Genomic DNA, 21,459 nt, shown 5'->3' with positions numbered 1-21,459 from the left:
CAACTTGCTTACGTTTTAATCTTTTCTATTTTTAATTCTATTTATCCAAATTTTAACAGGTATTGACTTCCAATTTCTATATTTAGTGAGATTGTCTTTTTTTTTTTTTTTTTCTGGAATTATTATTGCTTCTCTCCATTCTCTGGGTACTCTTTCACTGTCTAGCACTTTATTAAATAAAGATTACTTGCAATTTGCTGCAACTGATCAATTTGGATGCAATGGATTTAAAGATGGGCTTCTTGAGAGAGAGCATTATTTAAGAGAGTATATGAAACAGTCAGATAAACTAGAGTATTGGGGGGGGCACCAGCTAGTGTGGGTGCAGGCATCCTAATGTGGATGAAAGTTCATAATGGTTAATATGATGACTCCGTGGGTTTTGAATGAGTGGGATAATCAGCACAAGGTGTGAGAGAAGTTATGAGACAAAAGTACTACAGTTTATGCATACTACACCAAAAAAAAAAAATCAAAAAAGTTCTTTCATTATGTGGCAAGTAAAAGGAATGACTAATGAGTGTTGTTGATAAGGAAGTGATAGAAGCAAACAAAATATCTGAGCTACTGAATGATCATTTTACAATGTACCATTCAGGTAGAGTTATTCACTTCCAGATGCAACACTGACTGACAGAAAAATAGAAGTAGATGAATTGAAAGTATTCCCAATATTGCAGAACCTTAATGTGAATGCAGCCATGGGGGTTAGATGGCACATCAGCCTGCGTATTACAAGAATGCACAAGTGAATTGGCACTCCCTCTAACCCAGTTGTTTAATTTGATCTTAAGTCCTGAGAGGTGAAAAGGGAATGGAAAGAGAGCAAAATAGTTCCATTGTATAAAGGAGACTCCAATACAAAAGATGCAAATTATAGGCAAATCAGTATCTCAGGAGTGGTGGTTATTAGAAAAGCTGGCAAAAGACAGAATTCATGTCTAGATGGACAGGAATATGAATACTTTCCATGTGTAGAGGTTTAAGGGCTGTGAGGATATCATGTTGGAAGCTTAATGGATTGTATACAGCACTCAGAAAGGATTAAAACAGAATTTAATTCTTCCTATATTTCATCTCAATCAATGAGACATCTTCAGGGATTACAAAAAAAAATAAAGTAACATAAATACAAATAACAAACAATACTAAGCCCAACCACGTGGGTGACACTAAAGTCCTACCTAGGTGGAGTGCCCTCTAAGGGTGGTTGTAGGTAGCCTGGAATGTAAAGTGGGACATCTGGTGATAAGCATTTCCCAAATCTTAGGAAGCTTAATGCAACCATATTTGTTAAGATTTGGTTCATTCCTGAGAGCTACTGCTGATTCTAAGAAGAATAGTCTCTCTTTTGAATTTGTTGTGGTGGAGCATGGTGTTTTTTTTTCCATGAGATCCTGTGGGTTATATCCAAGACATGGTCAGCCAGGCCTGACCATAGTAGTGGTTGCAGATGTATGACATGTTCCTCCACGCAGATAGTAGCTGATCTGCCTGTCTGTCCAAAGTACGCCACTTTACAGGGACAGGGTACTTTATAGACTCCAGGCACTGAGAGAGGAGGGAGCTGATCTTTTGTAGAGCAGATAAGGGTAGCAAGTTTGCGGTGGGGCTTAAATGCTGTGTGTAGGTTGTACTTTTTTAAAATCTTGGATATTTTTTCGGATGGGCCACAGATGTAGGGTATGGTGACAGCACTTCTAAACTCTTTCTGGAGAGAACACCAGGGAATGGGGGAGGACCTGATGATTTTTTTTAATGCTGTGATCGCTGTAGCCATTGGAGAGGAAAGTGTTGTGTATGTGGTCAAGTTCAGTTGTAAGGGCGGTTCCACTGGAACAAAGATTGTGGGCTCTCTTGGTAAGAGTTTTAATAATGCCATATTGTTGAGCATGGTGGTGGTGGTCATGGGAGAATTTGTGAATGTATCTGCCTGTGTGCACGGGTTTTCTATATACCTTGAAGGAAAGGGTACCGTTGCGAAGGCGTGCAAGGTGTCTAGGAAGAGTTACATGCCTTCCCAACGGTATACTTACACCCTACAACCGTCCTTAGAGGGTGCTCCATCTAGATAGGACTTTAGTGTCACCCATGTGGTTGGGCTTAGTATTGTTTGTTATTTGTATTTATGTTACATTAGTTTTTTTGTAATCCCTGAAGATGTCTCATTGACTGAGACAAAATATAGGAAGAATTAAATTCAGTTTTAATCCTTTGAGTGCTGTATACAATCCATTAAGCCTCCAACATGATAATATGATACTTTATAAAAGGCAACATAGTTTTGTGAAGGGTAGATGTTGCTTTAGTAATTTGCTTACTTTTTATAATAAAGTGAGAAGGTGGCTGAAAGAGCATATTAGATTACAAGACTATGGAAGAAATGAAATGATAAGCAAGGATGAAGAGAGAAATAATAAATTACATGATGACCACAGTAATTAACTTTAATGAAAATAAAGTACAGATATTTCATACTGAAAATAACAGTACATCAGTATGTAGAAACAAACAATCAAAGGAACCAGATTACAAAGTACATACAGCAGCCGGTGGTTTACCAATTAAAAACTATTGCTGCAAGCTAGAAATTAGTATTAAGAAATAATAATATTAAAAATATTATTAAACAACTATTTTTGATGATTACACAAGATAAGAATCTCCCAAACTTTTGGGGGAGGCAGAGAGAGAGAGAGAGAGAGAGAGACAATCATTGCAATTCAGATTTGGTCAATGTAAAAGGGCTTCACAACTTTCTTTGAAAAGCCATTCATATTTAAACCTGCATCTAAGAGAAGTTGAGCTTTATCCCACTGGATATTGTGTTTAGTGTTAATACTATGTTGTGCCAGACCAGGCTGAGGTTTCATGTATTCGATTACATGAAAGAATATCCAGTAGGATAAAGTTCATCTTCTCCATACATGCAGGTTTAAATATGAATGGCTTTTCAAAGAAAGTTGTGAAGCCCTTTTACATCAGCCAAATCTGAATGATTCTCTCTCTCTCTCTCTCTCTCTCTCTCTCCCAAAGTTTGGGAGATTCTTATCTTATGTAAACATCAAAAATAGTTGTTTAATAATATTTTTAATATTATTTATTCATTCATTCATATGGAGTTTCCTCCCTTTTCTCCCCCATCCCTATTGGGGAGAGTTGAGCCCCCCCCTCATGGGGGTTAAGTATTTATGGTTGTAGATCCGTGCATGTTCATGGGACCGGCTTGTCTGCTTGCGGGATGAAAAACCCTAGATAAATTGGGGGGGGGGAACCCTGCTGTCCACACCCAAGACTGGCTAATTTGGCTTTGGCTAAGGAAAAGCTTTAAGCTCCTTGCATTGTCGATGGGAATCAAACCTAGGACACTCCTTCCCCCATGCATATGGTTGTGAAGTGCAAAGCCACTAGGCTAACCGGGCGGACAATATTATTTATTTATTAATACTAATTTCTAGCACATGGCAACAGTTTTTAATTGGTAAACCACCGACTGCTGTATGTACTTTGTAATCCGGTTCCTTTGATTGCTTGTTTCCACACACACACTGATGATGTACTGTATTTTCAGTACGAAATATCTGTACTTTAATTTCATTAAAGTTAATTACTATGGTTATCATGCAATTTATTATTTATAATCATGCCACAGGTACCTTTAAAGATAAGGATGAAGAGGTAATTATTCCCACTTAAAAGGCATTAATAAGGCTGCATCTGAACAAATATATACAAATCTGGTCACTTGGATTCCATGGGGATAAAGTAGTCAAGAGAATCCAGTGACCAAGATGGTAGATATATATGGAATAATCCTTATGTCTTCTCTTATTCAACTATCTGATAGGTGAATAAGAGGGGATATGATGGAAGCATATGTTATTAAAAGGTTTTACAGGAGATTGACAATGATGTTTTTCAATATATGACAGGAGGTAAGAGAACAAAGGGTCACCACCAGAAACTAAGTGTGGCTAGCAAGGACAATTTTTTCATTTTAGATTTTTTGCTTGGAGGGCGATGAATGGTTTGCAGAGGTGGTTTTGAGTGCTCCATCAAAAAATGAGTTCCAGGAGAGGTATGATATGTATCATGTAGGCAATGATTAGAGTAGGTCATCCATGATCAGTGACTCCATGGAGATGCCAAAGATATAAACAAATGAATAGCTTGGAAATGCTAAAGATTTTGCAAAATCTGGACAAAGATGACAGCAAAACTAGATGATATATTAGCATGTGTATTAAGTGAAGTAATAATATTTTTGATTACCAATATTTACCTAAATAATCAAATGTACAAAGGGATAAGCTTGCATAACAGAGTAGTGCGCTGAACAGATCAACAAGCTATGCATAAGGGGAGGGAGTACTGTCTCAAAAAAAAAGTTGACAACTAGCAATGCCATATACATACAGGATTTTGTATATTTTTTAGCCTATATATTCAAGTGAAAGTGCAATGAGAAGTGGGGGGGGGGAGGATGCATACATTTACAGATGAAGCAAATCTGGTTGAGGTTTTATTATTATTATATCTACTTGAATTTCCTATCAGTTTCTTCAACTTCATTGCGTACCATACTTCTGCTTTGATAAAACATGTAGGTGAAGTGATCAGTTAATAATTTAACTATTTCATTTTCAAATTCACCTACCTAAAAGTAAAGCCAGATGGGGCCCACTTTAAAACTGGGCATCTTGAGATAACAGATCAGGAAGACCTTGATGCAAGATCAAGGTCTTCCTGATTTGTCACATGATCCTTGATGACAGACATACCAGCCAAAAACATTGCAAAGACTCTTGAGATATCCAGGGAACGAGTTGGGGTCATTATCCACCAACATCTGGACATGCAGAGGTTCTTAGCAAAGTGAGTCCCCAAATGTTTGAATGCCGATCAATAGAGAATGTGAGCTGTCATCTCAAGAGATTTTGGGACAATGAGAAATCAGGTGCAGTTTTTTGGGTTCATATTGTGACTGACACATGGCTTCATCACTATGACAGAAAGACCAAACAACAGTCATTGGAGTGGAGACAAAGATTCTCCATTGCCAAAGAAGTTCCAAACCCAAAAGTCAGCAGGGAAGGTTCTTGCCCATTATCTTTTGAAATATGGATGGAATAATCCTTACTAAGTACCTCAAAAAAAAAAAAAAAATGCGAAACTGTTGGAGCAGCAGTTTATTCAACAGCTCTGAAGGAAAAATACCACAGGAAACTGAGCAGAAGCATGTTGCTTTTTCAGGACAATGCACCCACACACACTGCTCATAAGACCCAGCAGACAATACACAACTAGGGCTTTAAATGTCTGCCTCACCAACCCAATTTACCACACCTGGCCCCATCTAACTACTTCCTATTTCCAGATTTAAAGAAACACTTGAAAGGAACAAAATTTACCACAGAAGAAGTCACATCTGCAGCTGAGTACTGGTTTGTGCGATAAGGGAAAGACTTTTCTCAGAGGACTGAAAACGATGCTGCTGCATTGTAACAGGTGTATAATACTTCGTGGGGAATATGTATAATAATGTGTAAGTTACATGACTACCTCAATTCCTTCATGGTGATTTTCTTAACTTTTCAACACCCCCCCTCATATATGGTGTCTAGTGTGATCAACTTAATTACAAATTAACTTAGACATTATACATCAGCCTCAGGGATTTATTTGCTTCAGCTGAAATGACTAAAAGTCTGCTTTTAATAATAAAAATTGTTCAAATGCTAAAAAACCCCAAGCACACAATTTCTGTACATACTCATGAGAGTAATCTCTTGATGCATGACCATAGAATATTTTCTTACATCCTAAACAGAACAATCCTTTCCTCCAGCTGGAGAAAGCAATGGATGAGAGGCATTTTGGCAGACAGAGAATAAGTTCAGAGGGGCATATGTCACAAATGTATAAGTTACCCCCCCCCCTCAAAAAAAAAAAAAAATTGCTGCTATAATGTAAAGAATCCTGACAAATAAAGAGGAGGAGGTGATAGTTCTATTGTAAAATCAGGACACATATGGATTTCTGCCCACAAATTTGATTTTGGTTAGGATGCAGAGGCAAATAATATAAGGAATCTAGAATGTTAAGAAGGCAGATTAAGGGAATGTGGTGTAGAGAGTTTGGTAAATAGGAGGAGTAAAGGTGATATAATTGAGACACACAAGTAAGAAGAGGAGCCTATCAGGGAGAACAGGGTAACATCTAAAAACTTTACAAAGTAAGAAAGTGGAAATTTATTTTTTTCTTTTCCCCATGGTGAATGGATGGAACACTGCTGAAGTGAACAGTGAATACTCCAGTGCTGAAGATTTAAAAGGCAAGGTACAACAGCTGATTGTTTGACTACCCATGATGAGTCTTGAACTCAATGGAGGCTTTGAAATAATACTCTTTTTCCCTGTGGCAATGCACACTAAATATATCAGACATAAAATAAGAAGCTAAAAGATTTATTTTTTCTGTGTAACTGGAAAAAAAAAAGTCAAATCAGTATCAAAAATCAAACCAGAAGTGGTTCAAAATTTCATTGGAATGAAAAAAAAATATCAATTATACATTCCATTTAATATATATTTTACGGCATGATGTATCTTGAGGATTCAGTGTGTTTTATTACCTAATACAGTTATTCATAATAGGTGGTATCCATTTTTCTTCACTTCAACTGGGGAGGAAAAAATCGCGGTCATGCGAATTGAGATGATTTTTTTTTTTTTTAATGGGCTCCAAAAGAAAAATGAGTCATGCGGACACCTAATGTACCGGATATTGATTTCGCTGTAAATCCTTCATGACTAGAATATTCAATATAATTTGATCCTTCCCGATGCTAATCACCGTTCTCGCGTTGCATGACACACCAACGCATTCATAACAGAAGCCAAGGACGGCCACTGTAAAAACCCGACCGTTTATTTTACATGATATGCAGTTAAGTTTTTTTCTTTTGTGCCATCTTCAAAAATTGGCCGTTCATAAGATGCGTAAGTGCTATTCAATGCTAGCGAAGCAACAACGCCAAGCAAACACCCTGCACACATGAGAAAACATCTGCGGATAGCAGACGACAACGCGCGACAGTAGCAAAGGATAAACAGAAAAATATGTGCAAGCACTGCTTCGCTAGTGGTTTCGTATTACTGATGGACATGTTTATATATTAGTCCTAGCATATTTTTTAATCTTTAACTGTACCATAGGAACTGCTTTAATAAATGAATTGTATTTTGCAAACACACACAGTTGAAGATAATTTATAAGTAATGCCAATTCTGCGGAATTGGTACTATTCGAAAGTGAAAGCGTATTGCGTCTACTAGTAAAGAGGAAAAGAAAAAAAAAAAGTGTGGCCGCATTTTAACATTAGATATCAGTACCAAGAATGACAGTTATCGGTGTTATTTGATTTAGCACGAATTACGCCAGCTACGATATTGCAATGATTCCAGTTGTCACCTTTATATATCACGTGAGGTAAGGCTTTTTATTCAGCAAACAAATTATTTCCTTGTAAATATCAACAATGACTGTCATTAATCGCGATTCACAGCTCGTTCTAGCAAGAATTGTCCGTACGTTGCGTACGGACAATTCTTAGTAGAGTATTTGTTTGGGCCATACCACCGGATTAATGCTTTTGCCTAATTTATGGATGAGCACTAAAAGGGTTGAAATTTTATTTAAGTCTTGAGGGCTTAAAAATTAGCAACACACGGCATTTCATACTACGAAAATTATAGAAGAAAAGTGCTGGGTAATATTATGTAGAAATACAGCACGATAAAAAAAAAATGATATAACGTGAAAAATGCTTACTCTCCCGCCGAATGCTCAACCCACTCTACGTTCAATAAATGCAAACAGCGACATTCACAACATTTAAAGATACTTTCAATACATACTGCGATAAACAGAAACATGCTATGATAAACAGAAACTTTTACAGACGATGGCGCCGCCTTGTTGTCAACAGCATAATTTACAAAATAATTAATTTTTTAGAGAGATTCAAATACAAATTGGTTTATTGTCTGTCCCAAATAACAAGATTTTATGTATTCGGTGCTGTATAATTTTGACAAAATCTGTTTGTCTAATTAGCCATTACATAGAAAAATTGACACAGAATTAAACAAAAATAGTTGCTTCTTTTGGTGAGTGTAATTAGGATATTGAATATACAATCGGACAGACGTAAATTATGTCCAATATTGCTAGATTCGTCCACCCCTGTATCCTGTGACGAGTAATAATCATTTGGCACCTCGTTGCCAAATGATTCTCTCTGCAATTAGCAAAACTGAAGTTTGTGATAAGATTCCTGGGTTTCTCGTTATTTATTTATCAGCTATTAATTATATAGATAGACTGTATAATTCTGCACTCAACAGTTATTTTCATGATTGCTTTTCATTAGAACTGGCGTCGGTAATTATCCTACTCTTCCAAATCTGTTGAGAAGTGCAGAATCTAGTTATCGCCTATTCATCGCTCAATTGCAAATTCACAAGACAACGATAATTTCCTCTTGCCCATTCCCCTCTACTCTGCCCTTTGGAAACCACTGCCTCATCCATTTCCTAAGTAATATAACTTTCGGATCAAATGTCAACAAGTTTTTGACTAGCTCCTTAACTTTCCATCCTTTCAAGCTTTTCTGGTACCTTGAACAACCTCAGAAGTGTGAAATCAGTATAAAGATGTCAATGATAAAATATATGATACATGAATTGTCATTGTTATATTTTTTTTTGACTGCATACTAGGAAAGACAGCAAAAATGTACACTCAGCTGCCAAAATATTAAGGATATCCCCAAATAAGAATAGAATAATCTAGTAGCATCGGTTATGAACAGGTGATAGTACATTCAGGAGACATTGACAATTGGCAATTGACATTTATGACTTTAGGGCTGAAGCAAGATGCTTTTCATATTCCCCGCTATCTGTTGCGGTTACAGTGAGGGTAAAATTGATGAGCAGTCTGCTCGCCCTGAATGGGCATAGAGATTATGCATCGCTATAGGAGGTTAATATAGCTTTTGGTCTTCTATGTTTGGATATGTCCGTTGCCTCGTATGCTGCAGCTTGCTGAACTAAATCGTTGGGTGTATGGACGTCTTTAGGAAGAACTTAGATGCTAAGGATTGTAGGAAAGAGAAAATATAGGGAATATTTGTATCTCTATGAAGTTGATTGTTTCTAACATACCATGGGGCATTCAGAATCATTCTCAAGCACTTGTTCTGCACGCGTTGTATTTTGATAATGTTAGTATTAGAGGTGTGGCTCCAGGCTGGAGAGGCATAGGTATTATAGGATGAATCGTAATCTGGTATAGCTGCAATTTGATTCTGTTGCTGAGCTTGCTATTTCTATTAATTAGCGGATAGATCTGTGCAATGGCTTTAGATGCCTTTGCGCACGTAAACTTGATGTGTTGGTTGAAAGATAGCTTTCTGTAGAGAATTACACCGAGGTATTTTGTTTCTGTCTGCCAGGGAATTTTAGTATTGAATAGTAACACATCTCCTGTAGGAGATATTGGCCTTTTCGTGAAAAACCCCTCCATCTTTAGAAGGTTTTCTTGAAGCTTTCTGGTAATGAAATGGGGTCGGAGAGATCTGGTTAGTATTGCTGTATCGTCCACATATAGGGCCAAAATGGAAGACATCGGATTGTGCGGGATGTCTGACATATATACAAAAACAGCAATGGAGCCAATAGGGATCCCTGCAGCACTCCAGCAAAGATATGGCGCTGGGATGAGGTACAACCGTTGATTTTAACTTGTATTGATCTGTTCTGAAGATATGAATGGATTAGATGGACCATTTTTAGTGAAGTAAACGTATATGAGATAAGTTTGTGTTTAGGAGTCCAAAATGCCAGATTTTGTCAAATGCTTTGGATAGATCTAGGAAAACAGCTCCTGTGCACTGGTGCCAGTTATAGCTGGTGGTGATATATTCCACAATTTTGTGGAGTTGCTGGGTAGTACTATGGTGTTTCCGAAAACTAAACTGTTCTTTAGGGAGGATGTTTAGGTCATTTACTGAGGTTTGGAGTCGTGACCTTCTCCAAAACCTTACCCAGATTGGAGATGAGACTGATTGGACGATAATTTTGCGGTAGGTGTGGGTCCTTGCCTGGTTTATGTATAGGGAGTACATCAGCCAGTTTCCAGGTGGAAGGAAAATAGAGAAATCTTAAGATTGCATTAATTATAATGGTCAGATGCACTACAGCTTTTCGCGGCAACAGCTTAATCGCCTATTCTAAATGCCATCTGGTCCAGGAGCTTTATTGTTCTTTAATTTTTAATAATATCATATAATTCAACAGGTGATATGGGTGCAATATGGTCAGCACTGGTATCTGGAAGTTTTAATACGTGTCTGACCTGTCTGTGGATTTTGTATAAGTGATTGAAATCTAAGCTGTTATGTGAAGGTTTGCACTGCACCTCTAGATTCTTTACTATGGCTTCTGCCTTATCTACATCTGTGTGAACTAGGCCCTGGTTAGAGATTATGGGGGGAGCGATCTGTTTTTATTTTTGATGTTTCTCAGTAACCCCCAGATAGAGTGATCAATAGGTGAGATAGAGGCTAACCTTTCATCCCAAACTTGGTTTCTATGAGTTTTAAGTGCATCTCTCACTACCCCGTTCAATATATTAAGAACTGTTTTGTCCTGAGGAGCGCGAGTGTTACGAAATCTCTACCTACCTCTGTTCTTCTCTGATCAGGTCCATGATATCCTCGGGCAAACGACCAGGCTTGGGAACAGGTTTGTGGAAAGTTGCAACCGTTATAGCAGACTTAATATTTTGGGTGAGGCTAGTCACTGCAGATTCCACATCTTCTGTGCATCTGTGAGGGACAGGTCCAATTTGATCCCTAAGAGCTTTAGACAATCTGTCCCACGATATGCATGAGTGAGACGGAGGAGAGAGGTATTCTTGTTCTACCAGTTGTAGTAGAATTGGGTTGTTATCCGATGACAGCTCGTTTAGTGATTTAAGGCTGTACTGAAGTTTAATGGCTTGTAGGATAGCTATATCCAGGATGTCATTGGTGCCAAATGTACTGAGATGAGTTGGATCGGTAGGTCCAGCCACAACAGCATAGTTTGATCCTGTGTAGTTGGAAAGGATGCAGCCATTCTTGTTGGTGGTTCTACTATTCCAGGCAGGGTGCTTGGAGTTTAAATCCCCAGCAATAATGATGGGTACTCTAACTCCTAAAATGGCATTTAGATCAGTGTGCAGTAGAGTTTTTAAGGGTAGATTGTAAGCTGAATAGATTTTCAATCTTCCGGCAGAGCTGGTGAAACCTTCCACGCCTGTAATTTCAAGGTTAGTGGTTGGTGGGTTGTTCACAGAATGGTGCTTAATATAATTTTTAATGAAGATGGCAGTGCCACCGCCTCTGTAGTTGGATTTGTCATTTCTGTAAATGAGATAAGCCCGAATTTTGTGACTGTCAGAGGGTCTAAGGTGTGTTTCACTGATTAGAATAATATGTTTGGTATCTGTAAGTGAAATCTTGTAGCTCCAGAATTTTGTTCCTTAAGCCGTTCGCATTCCATGCAAATGATCTGAAGAGAGGCAGGAATGAGTTTGTTTTTATTCATTTATGATTGCTGTGAGGATGGCCTGTGTTTCCCATAGGAATCTTTTAGTGGTAGTTGCTGAAGGGATGGACAGGATAGAAGGGACAGACTGCAATTTTGTAGCATGTTAGCTAGAGAGGCTGTAATAACTGCTGTCAGGTTAATAGGTGCTATTGGCTAATTTTGTTCTGATATTGGTTTGTTAGTATGGCCACATCAGCATAACTTCTTGTTTGCCTTTGGCTTCCACTGTCTTTGTAGGTCACTGACTGTTGCTGCCGAGTCTCGGGTTGAAGGGCCTCAGATGATCTTTTTCTAGATGAAGTAGGCGGTTTAGCTGTCTCCATCCCTCTGGTTTTTGGGTGCTGAGTACATCCCTCGTAGTTTGCTGGATGAGGGCCACCACAGTTGGCACATTTAGCCGAGATGATTTTTGGCTTGGTGCAGGTGTTAGTGGGGTGGTTCTTATCACATTTCAGATATTTGTACTCTGCCTTGCAGAGTTTTTGAGCATGACCAAATTTCTGGTATCTATGGCATTGACCAGTAGATGCCCTTTTATGGAATGGCTCTGGGGTGTTCCAGAGTCCACAAACCGATGTTAAATCATAGATGTTCTTATAGGCTTTGTGGATCTCAACTAAGACCAGAGGCATAGGGGATTTGTCTGCTCTAGTCATTCTGCTGATCTTAATAGGTGGCAAGTACTGGTGGTGGTGGAGGTCAGCCTCAATTTCATCTGTAGTTATATCCTCCATGAAACCCCACAGTACTACCTTTAGATTTTTCTCTGAACTAAGAGAAAAGGTGTGGGATTGAATGTTGCTAGAGTATAACACTTTGGTCAGTTTCCTGTAATCAGTCACAGTAGCCGGCTGAATTTTTATACCATCATCAGTGTTCTTGACTGAGAGATACTGTATATGTGAGTTTATCATGGTGGACCTTAATTGTGTCCATCTTTCCTTTTCCCGGAGGACTATCGGTGGAACCCTCTCTTTCGTGGCGGTCAAGCGATTGGAACTGGGAGTATCCTCTTCCATACCAAAATCTATGGGAGGTTTTGTATCAGTGGTTTTGCGCTTTTTGCGCACACGTACCTCTTCAAAGTTTGGGGGTGACTGCAACTGAGTAATGAGCTCCTCATTTGTATCGTCCAAGTTATCTTCTGTGAATGCAGAGGGTGGGAATGAGTCAAAAAGTTTAACTTTTCCCGGCCAACTACTACTCAGAAGTTTTTCTAATCTGAGGAATTCATTATAAACCTCCTCGAAAATGGTCTCGTTCAGAAGTTTTGCCATAGCAAATCCCTTAGACACAATCTGGTGTTTTCCAGCAGTATGATATATAGTTTTAGTATGCCCTTTGATTAGGCTTAGAAGATGGTTTCCGATGGAACTAAAAATTGAAATTAAAGTATTTATTAACCTGCAACTTACAAAAACTTTTCATAATCAAAAAGCTTGATCAATACTTGTGAACATAATACTGGACAAGAAAGCATAAACTGCTAAAAAACATATCAATCAAATTCCCAATTCACCATCAAAAATACACGAAACACTAACAAGCGAGCCGCCATCTTGGTCCTCATTCAGGAGACATCTGTGTTCACATATGTACTTATAGTGGGCTAGATCATGACTTCAACAAGGAAATATAGCGGAAGCCAGATGGGCCGTAAAATTATCTGGGAAATAGTTTCCTGGTAAGATTATTACGATGTGCAAAAGTGTTCACTTTGACCTGATGTTTTTATTATTATTATTATTATTATTATTATTATTATTATTATTATTATTATTTGGCACACTACTTTCAATATACATGAGGTCGATGGACTGTCAACATTATAAAATCTAATAAATGTCTTACAATCGATCAAATGGCTGCAAAGGGAAACCACAGCATATGAGGAATCTATATGAAAGCGACTCAGAAACACTGTCTCAAATGAAATATAAGTGGGCTGCAGAAATTCACTGAAAGTTTCATGTCCGTCCGAAAAAACAAAGAGCTATAATTCAGGTAGGCAAAATTGCACAGCAGTTTACACCAGAGTGCAATAACGGTTATATGGAGTGATGATAAATCCTTGTTCATGCTGCTCAGTTTGAAGGACGATGGTGTGGTAACAACAAAGACACACATCCGTAATTCGGATACCTACATAAAAAATTCACAACATTTCGTTGATAAATTGAAGAACATCTCGATCTCCGAAACAGGCATTCTTGCAAACCTGGATGTAATACCCTTATTTACTAATGTTCCAGTAGAAGTAATCAGCATTTTGAGAAACCTCTTCTCTGAAGATAATACTTCTCTTTTCCATCATTGCCTAAAATATAATTTTTTTCTTATCTAATGAAACAATTTACAAACAATTAACAGGACTCGCAATGGGTAGCCCTCTTTCCCCCCCCCCCTCGTGCAGAGCTCTTTATGGAAAAACACAGAAAAAGATCTTTTTGATTTTCTTACCAAGATCAACTCCTTCCATCACAAAATAAAGTTCACCTTGAAACTTGAAAAGGACAAACAATTACCATTCCTGGATACTTTAAGAAACAAATGGATGGACATATCAGTCTTGCGGTCTATCGCAAACCAACCAACACAGGTTGATACTTGCACTTCACATCTTCGTACCACATTTCTCAAAAACTAAGCATTGTGCACATGATAAAAAATAGGGTCTCTCGCATCACTACAGATGATAAAGATCTCAAAAATGAACTATCCCACATATCAAAAACCCTGATAGACAATGGTTATCCAAAAAAAATGGATCCATAAGATACTTTTCTGCGACCCCCCCCCACACACACAACAACAATCTGAGGAAATACGTTACAAATCCACCATCGCCATATTTTATGCTGAGACAGATTTTAAAAAGATTGCTACGCTCCTCAAGCCACATGAAATACGAGTGACTTTTAAATCTTTAAAGACTATCCGCCATTTTTTAAGATTTCCGAAAGACAGTCATGCCTTCTTCAAATATGCCGGTGTCTATAACATCGCCTGTTCATGTAAATTAAATTACATTTGCCAGACCTCAAGAAGTTTGGAAATTAGAAAAAAATAACACGTAGGAGATGCAAACAAGAATGAAAGGCTAACCCAGCTTTTTGGTTAGCCTTTCATTTCTCGAGGACAAACCATACCATCGAATGGGACAAAAGCTCCATGCCGTATTTAGAGGAAGATTTCCGCTTCCGATACATAAAAGAAGCCATAACACTCATCCGTTCTAAACACAACCTCAATAGAAACCAAGGAATAATTCTAGCTGATATTTGGAAGACCCTCATAAGATCATTAAGCACGCCAGCATTAAATTTCGCTGCTAATTACAGAACGTTCCTGCATAACAACAGTTGACATCATACACGCTCAATGCGTTTGATGTACGCTTTCTTCTGTATTTGTAAAAAATACAATTGTATTCGGTTCATTCCTTCATGAACAGTTTAAGAGTTTAAGTTGTTTTGTATCTCTTTTATTCTCACCCTGAAGAAGCCAAACAGCTAAGTTGGCGATCATTAAGCACGCCAGCATTAAATTTCGCTGCTAATTACAGAACGTTCCTGCATAACAACAGTTGACATCATACACGCTCAATGCGTTTGATGTACGCTTTCTTCTGTATTTGTAAAAAATACAATTGTATTCGGTTCATTCCTTCATGAACAGTTTAAGAGTTTAAGTTGTTTTGTATCTCTTTTATTCTCACCCTGAAGAAGCCAAACAGCTAAGTTGGCGAAACTTGTTGGTATTTCTTACTTAGTATTAATTAAAATACTGCCGCCAATAAAACCCAGTTTATGTCAGTTTTCCTGATACTTCTTACTTCATTGATACCAGTAAAGCAAGATATAAATAAAATACTACAATCTATCAGAAGAACGTTTTCAGGTTTACCCATTCATATTTACGATTTTCGCTGCATTTAAATGAGGCATTTTCAACAGCAATTTTGCAGTGTCATTTGTTACATTTTCCTCCAGCAATAGTTAAAGGAATAAGAGCAGCGTTTTCCTTAATGAATTGCACCATTTATTTCAATATCTCAAACCCTTTGAGACTATTTTAGATTCCCTGGCCCAGCAAGATATATATTATTTTTTTCTTAAGTGAGAAACTAAATGACATTCTACCATCAGAAAGCATGATGGAAAAAAGGATTTTTGATAATCTGCCTGAATCACCATAATTTTCTGGTATATAACGAGCGTTACTGGACCATTTGATAGTCCAGTACAATTTATTATTTTGATCACTTTCCGATTAGCAACTTTTTTTTTTTTTTTACAAAGTGGCTTATTATATCATGTTGAACATATGATAAGCTTTTGGTTGTTTCATGAACCTCTAACTACATCACCACATCAGTATTTTAGTCTTTCTCTTTTATTTCGGTTTTCTTCACAGACTGTTTTATTAATCCTTCATCTTCATTCTTACATTCTGTTTATATATATATATATATATATATATATATCGGGTCTCTTTTTATGCGTATCTTTGTTATACGGTTCTGAAGTTATGCGCGGTGCTTATTTCATGAAGATTCGGGGTTTGCCCGTTGTACATAATGAACAGCGGATTGCAGCACATTCTGGCATAACGTAAGTAACGTGTAAGCAGTGAGTGTCCGTGAAGTTTAATTTTTCATGTGAGTAAGTGTTTGTCTTTTCATTATTGTAAGTCTAAATTTTGCTAATTTTTATTTTAAAGATTTAATATGGCCCAATGGAGAAAAAAAAAGCACCAAAGAATAGCAATTTCTTTGGAAATGAAAATTGCAATTTTAGATCGCTTAGCAAAAGGAGAGGTATCTACGGTGATTGGTAAACATTTTAATTTAAGTGAATCTACTATAAGAGCAATTAAAAAGAATGAAGTCGCAATGAGAAAATCTGTCATATCTGGCACAAAACTAAGTGTCAAATTATCATCGTACTCAAGAGACGCTTAATTAGAAAAAAACTGAACGAACGCTCATAATTTGGATTGAAGAATTAACTCAAAGAAGAATTTCTATAAGTGGTTATTTAAGTAAACAAAAAGTTCTTTGGTTTTATGAACAGATGAAGCAATTCGAGTCATCTACTTCCGCTGATAAAGAATTTTCGGCTAGCAAAGGATGGATAACCGGGTTTTTAAAAAGGATTGCACTTCATAATGTGAAGATTACAGGCGAGGTTGCTGCAGCAGATGAAGCAGCAGTCAAACATTTTCAAGAGAGAAGTTAACCAAAATTATTGAAGATGGTAGATATTGTCCGATCAAGTGTTTAACTCTGATGAAATAGGATTGTTTTGGAAGAAAATGCCTAGTCGAACTTACATCGTAAAGTCTAAGAAAAAAGCAAGTGGGTTTAAAGCAAGCAAAGATCGAGTAATGTTGTTACTTTGTAGCATGCATCAGAGAATCGAATGTTGAAACCTCTCCGAGTAAATCGATCTCTAAGATCACGTGCTCTAAAAGGCAAAGATCTAAAACAGCTGCCGGTACATTGGATGGCTAAGACAAAGGCCTGGGTAACAACTGCTGTATTTACAGAATGGTTCAATAATTGCTTTGAACCAGAAATGGAAACATATATGAAGCAAAAAGCTCTTGATTTTAAAGATTTATTAATTGTTGACAATGCACCAAGTCACATTGTACATTGTTTCAAGTCATCCACATTTAGAACATCCAAATGTGCAGGTAGTGGTTTTCCACCCAATACAACAAGTATTATTCAGCCATTAGAACAAGGCATAATTGTCTACTTTTAAAAAAGATTACGTTAAATACTCTTTTCAATTTATATTGGATAAACTATAAAATGAATCATTAACAGTAACTGACGTTTGGAAGAAAAATTTTATTTTGGACTGTTTAAATCATGTTACATCTGTTATCACTGAAATAAGACCACAAACTTTAAATGCCTGCAGGAAAACAGCTTGGTCTGGATGTGTTGCAAACAATGAAACCATGCAAACATCTACATTATCAGCTGAAATCATAACTTTGGCACATGAAATTGGTGGAGAAGGTTTTAATACATTTAGCCGGAATGATGTGACGAATTGCTTGTGGATAATGCCTTAAGTGACAATGATATTATTGGATATCGATTAACTTTAGATATCATCGAAGATCTAAAAAACGATAGTAAAGCGGAAGAAAACCTGTTCCCTCACTACAAATATAATTCGATTAGCTCTTGAACTGTGCAATAAATTGGAAAATCATTTTCTTGTTAATGACACAAATTCCGAACAAGCCTTTAAATTCCATCGTGAGCTGAAGAAATGTATGTCTGGATATCGCGAGCTGCATAAAAAATTAGTAAAATCATCATCGATTACATTGTCACTGATATTTAATCACTGATTACATTGTCAGAAGAAAAAAAACAGCACAGAACGAGGGTGAAGCTAATTCTGTTTGTGAAGAACCATTGCCTTTACCATATAGATATGATGTGCAGACTATCTCTTCTGATGATGAAAATTACGCACCAGTTCGCAAACGTTGCCGAATATTGTCCAATTGTGACATAATTCTGATAAATTTTTTTTTTTTAAATTGTTACTTTTCAATAAAATTAAATTAATAAAGCTTTAAAACAAATTGGGGAATTCTTATTTTCCTGCATTTTTATAACTTTTTATGCGATTTTAGGTTTATTTTAATTCATTGCTTCGGTTTTATGCTGTTTTAAAAAATTATGGAACGTATCCCTAATTTTTCAACGTAACTTAGGTCTTTTTTGTGCGATTGTTTTATATGCGGTTTTCTGTGGAACGTGTCTACCGCAGAAAAAGAGACCCGATTGTATATATATATATATATATATATACATGCAACACTGTCTTGCCATACAACTTCATGGAGCAGGAGTCAGTATTGGAATCCACAAAAAAGCACCCTAAAATTAGAGATAATCGATACCATTCCTGGGTATCGACACCTGCACCCACATGACAAAGTGTTTACCTGTAGGGCCAAATTGGTCCTACCAGAGCCCTATACAATGCATGGCTCAATAGATACTATGCATCCATGCACACAATAACCTTCATAAAGACTATCACAACTCTCAACAGAGACATGTCCATTCCCAACCAATTTCCGATTGGTGGTCAATCTTTAAGGCTAAAGTCAGGATATTTAATCAAAAATATAGTCACCAGGGGAATTTGAATAAACATTCAGTCCTAAATCTTCAACAACAGCAATTACATCATCCGGAATCTGAGGAATATTAGTCCCTAGAAGTCACCATACGCTCACATCTACAGCATTCTGCAAGAGGAGCACTAATAACAGTACGACGCAGGCACATTAACTTCGCAAATGCACCCAAAAAGTATTTCGTTTCACTGGAAAAATGCCAACAAGAGTGCACCACTATTTCTGCTATAACAGTAGATAGTGGAGCATCAGAGAAAATCATGACGAAATCCTTTTATATTGCCTTGCAGTACTACAAAAATTTATACCAAGCTAACTTAGCATCCATGGATGCAACCGATATAATTCTCTCTGATGTGAAAAGACTCTCACCAGCAAGCAGCATAAGAGAGAGCTCCCCATCAAGCTACATGATTTAACAATTGCCCGCACCTCCTTACCAAAAATTGATCTCCTGGCATAGACCGGCTCACCATTGAATATTTGCAGTCCTTCTGGGAACAGCTTGGACCTATCCTCTACAGAATATATGTCGAAGTCAATAATGGCTTCCCACTCAATACGACAACATCTGTTATTAAGCTTATCCCAAAGAAAGGGGACACAACAAAATTAGAAAACTGGCCACCCATCTCCATCATAAACTCCGACTGTAAAATAATATCAAAAGCCATTGCTAACAAATTTAAACCCGCTCTGCACGAAACAATAGATAGTCATCAGAGCTATTCCATTCCTGGAATCTATCCACTAAAAACTACACCTCATAAGGGATCTGATAAGCATAGCCAACAACAGAGAAACAATGGGTCTTGCAATACTAGACCAAGAAAAAGCTTTAGACTGTATTGCACATCCATACCTATCAACTATTCAACTGCTTGAATGCCTTCAACTATGGCTCAAGCATCATTCAATTTATTAAGATGTTATATGCTAAAGCACACTTCTGCATGAAAATAAACAACAGGCTCACCATATTTGTACCATCAGTAAAGGTATTAAACAAGGCTGTCCACTTTCTGGTCTTCTTTATACAATTGGCATTGACAGCATATGCTGATAATGTTACAGTTATAGCCCACAAAGGAGAAGATTTCTATAACATACAAACAGCATACCAACAATATTAAGCCATCTCAGGGGCCAAACTAAATGCATATAAAACCACAGGACTCTGGTTTGGCACATGGAAAAACCCAACCGATTCACGAATGTCTGGTCACTAGTCCACAGAGGGGAAACAAATACCTGGGAAAATACCTAGGAAACATGCCCTCTCACTTGGATAAGAGCTGGGAAACACTCATTAAACGTTTCAAGCAAGTACTAGGAAAGTGGGCAATACGAACCTCTGTCTCCACAAGAGGGAGAGCAATAATTGTTAACCAAATAGCTATCAGTGTCCTTTCGCATACATTAAATATTCTGACGCCGCCAATGCAATTTATCAAACAAATACAGTCAACCCTCTATCGATTCAAATGGAACCAAACAAACTAGCTTTTCCTACTTCAAGCTAAGTACTTCTCTCAAAGGAGGACAAAACGCGACCTCCATTGCCCACAGTATAACAACGTTCCACACTCGTTTTTTTCCTTAATACCCTACAACAGGAAGTAACACACAAACCGATTTTTACCATCTATTTTCAGTTCTGCCAATAGAGGTCTCTGTTTCTGCACAACCTTAAGAATCACAAGAGCGCATGCGCCACGGAATCTAGCAAATTTCTACAAAGATTCCCTTCTAAGATGAAAGAAGTTAAACCTCCAGCACACAGTGAAGACAGCATCCCTTCCTGAAATCCTCATGGAACCAATCTTCCACAACACGATGGTAAGTAATCCCATCACTCAGAAAGAGATTTTCTTTCCTCCATGGAGCTGGCAATGCATGAGGGTCTTGAGTGAAATTCTTTCTCCGAATCTCTCATGGCACTTTCCAAAATCGCTCGCAAACTTGGAATACTGGAATCAGGCCAAACAGATACACACTACAAAATCTTTTTTTCAAGCTGCTAGGCCTGATAGCATAACGGAAGACGGGCTCGGTCCTCCTGACGCAAAAGCTCCAGTGCCCATCTTTTTGATAAAAACCAATAATGCACAAAAGAAACGTACACCCTGCAATATAAATAAAATGTACAGCACTCTAATACAACACTCCAACCAAAGCACTTCATTGGAAAACTCTGTATTATCCCATCAAACATTATTTTACTGGTACCTACCATATCTCACAAGAGCCACTAAACCTGACTCAGATATTCACTCGAGAATGTGGCACAATGCACTACCCACTCCAAATATATTACGGAAATTTTACCCTGATGTTTCAGATAACTTCCTGTTCTGTTACAGATCAGGAACAGTCTGTCATATCTACTTAGAATGCTCTACTAACACTGAATTAATGCGTTTCTCTCCGAAAACGGTAGCCTTAACCTGCAGTTGTCTGCATACAGAAGATAAATATCTCAATCTTGCCCATGCAGAGTCAAATAACCATTCGATCTGCAACTATCTCTTCATCATTGCAAAAACGGTAATATGCGGTTTCTGTTCTCGATAAACAAGACCAGACAGCACAACAGTTTCACACAGAGAGGCAGCTGACC

At 37.5% G+C, this 21,459-nt stretch overlaps 1 protein-coding gene across 3 annotated transcripts in view; it reads right to left on the bottom strand.

The window, feature by feature from the left end:
- Positions 1 to 7,907, bottom strand: part of LOC150095626 (lysophospholipase D GDPD1-like) — a 144,451-nt gene extending 136,544 nt beyond the window's left edge. For 2 of the 3 annotated variants that reach the window (XM_090409983.1, XM_090409982.1), the window contains exon 1: positions 7,834 to 7,907. The gene's annotated coding sequence lies outside the window, so the exon portion shown is untranslated. The remainder of the gene's footprint in view (positions 1 to 7,833) is intronic. The other variant, XM_090409984.1, reaches the window with a different exon arrangement.
- Between the last annotated feature and the right edge of the window lie 13,552 nt (positions 7,908 to 21,459).

The sequence above is a fragment of the Typopeltis vanoorti genome, chromosome 20 (genome assembly GCF_054136105.1).
Source record: "Typopeltis vanoorti isolate ZY-2024b chromosome 20, IOZ_Tvanoo_1.0, whole genome shotgun sequence".
Lineage (NCBI taxonomy): Eukaryota > Metazoa > Arthropoda > Arachnida > Uropygi > Thelyphonidae > Typopeltis > Typopeltis vanoorti.
This window is presented reverse-complemented; position numbering and strand designations above follow the sequence as displayed.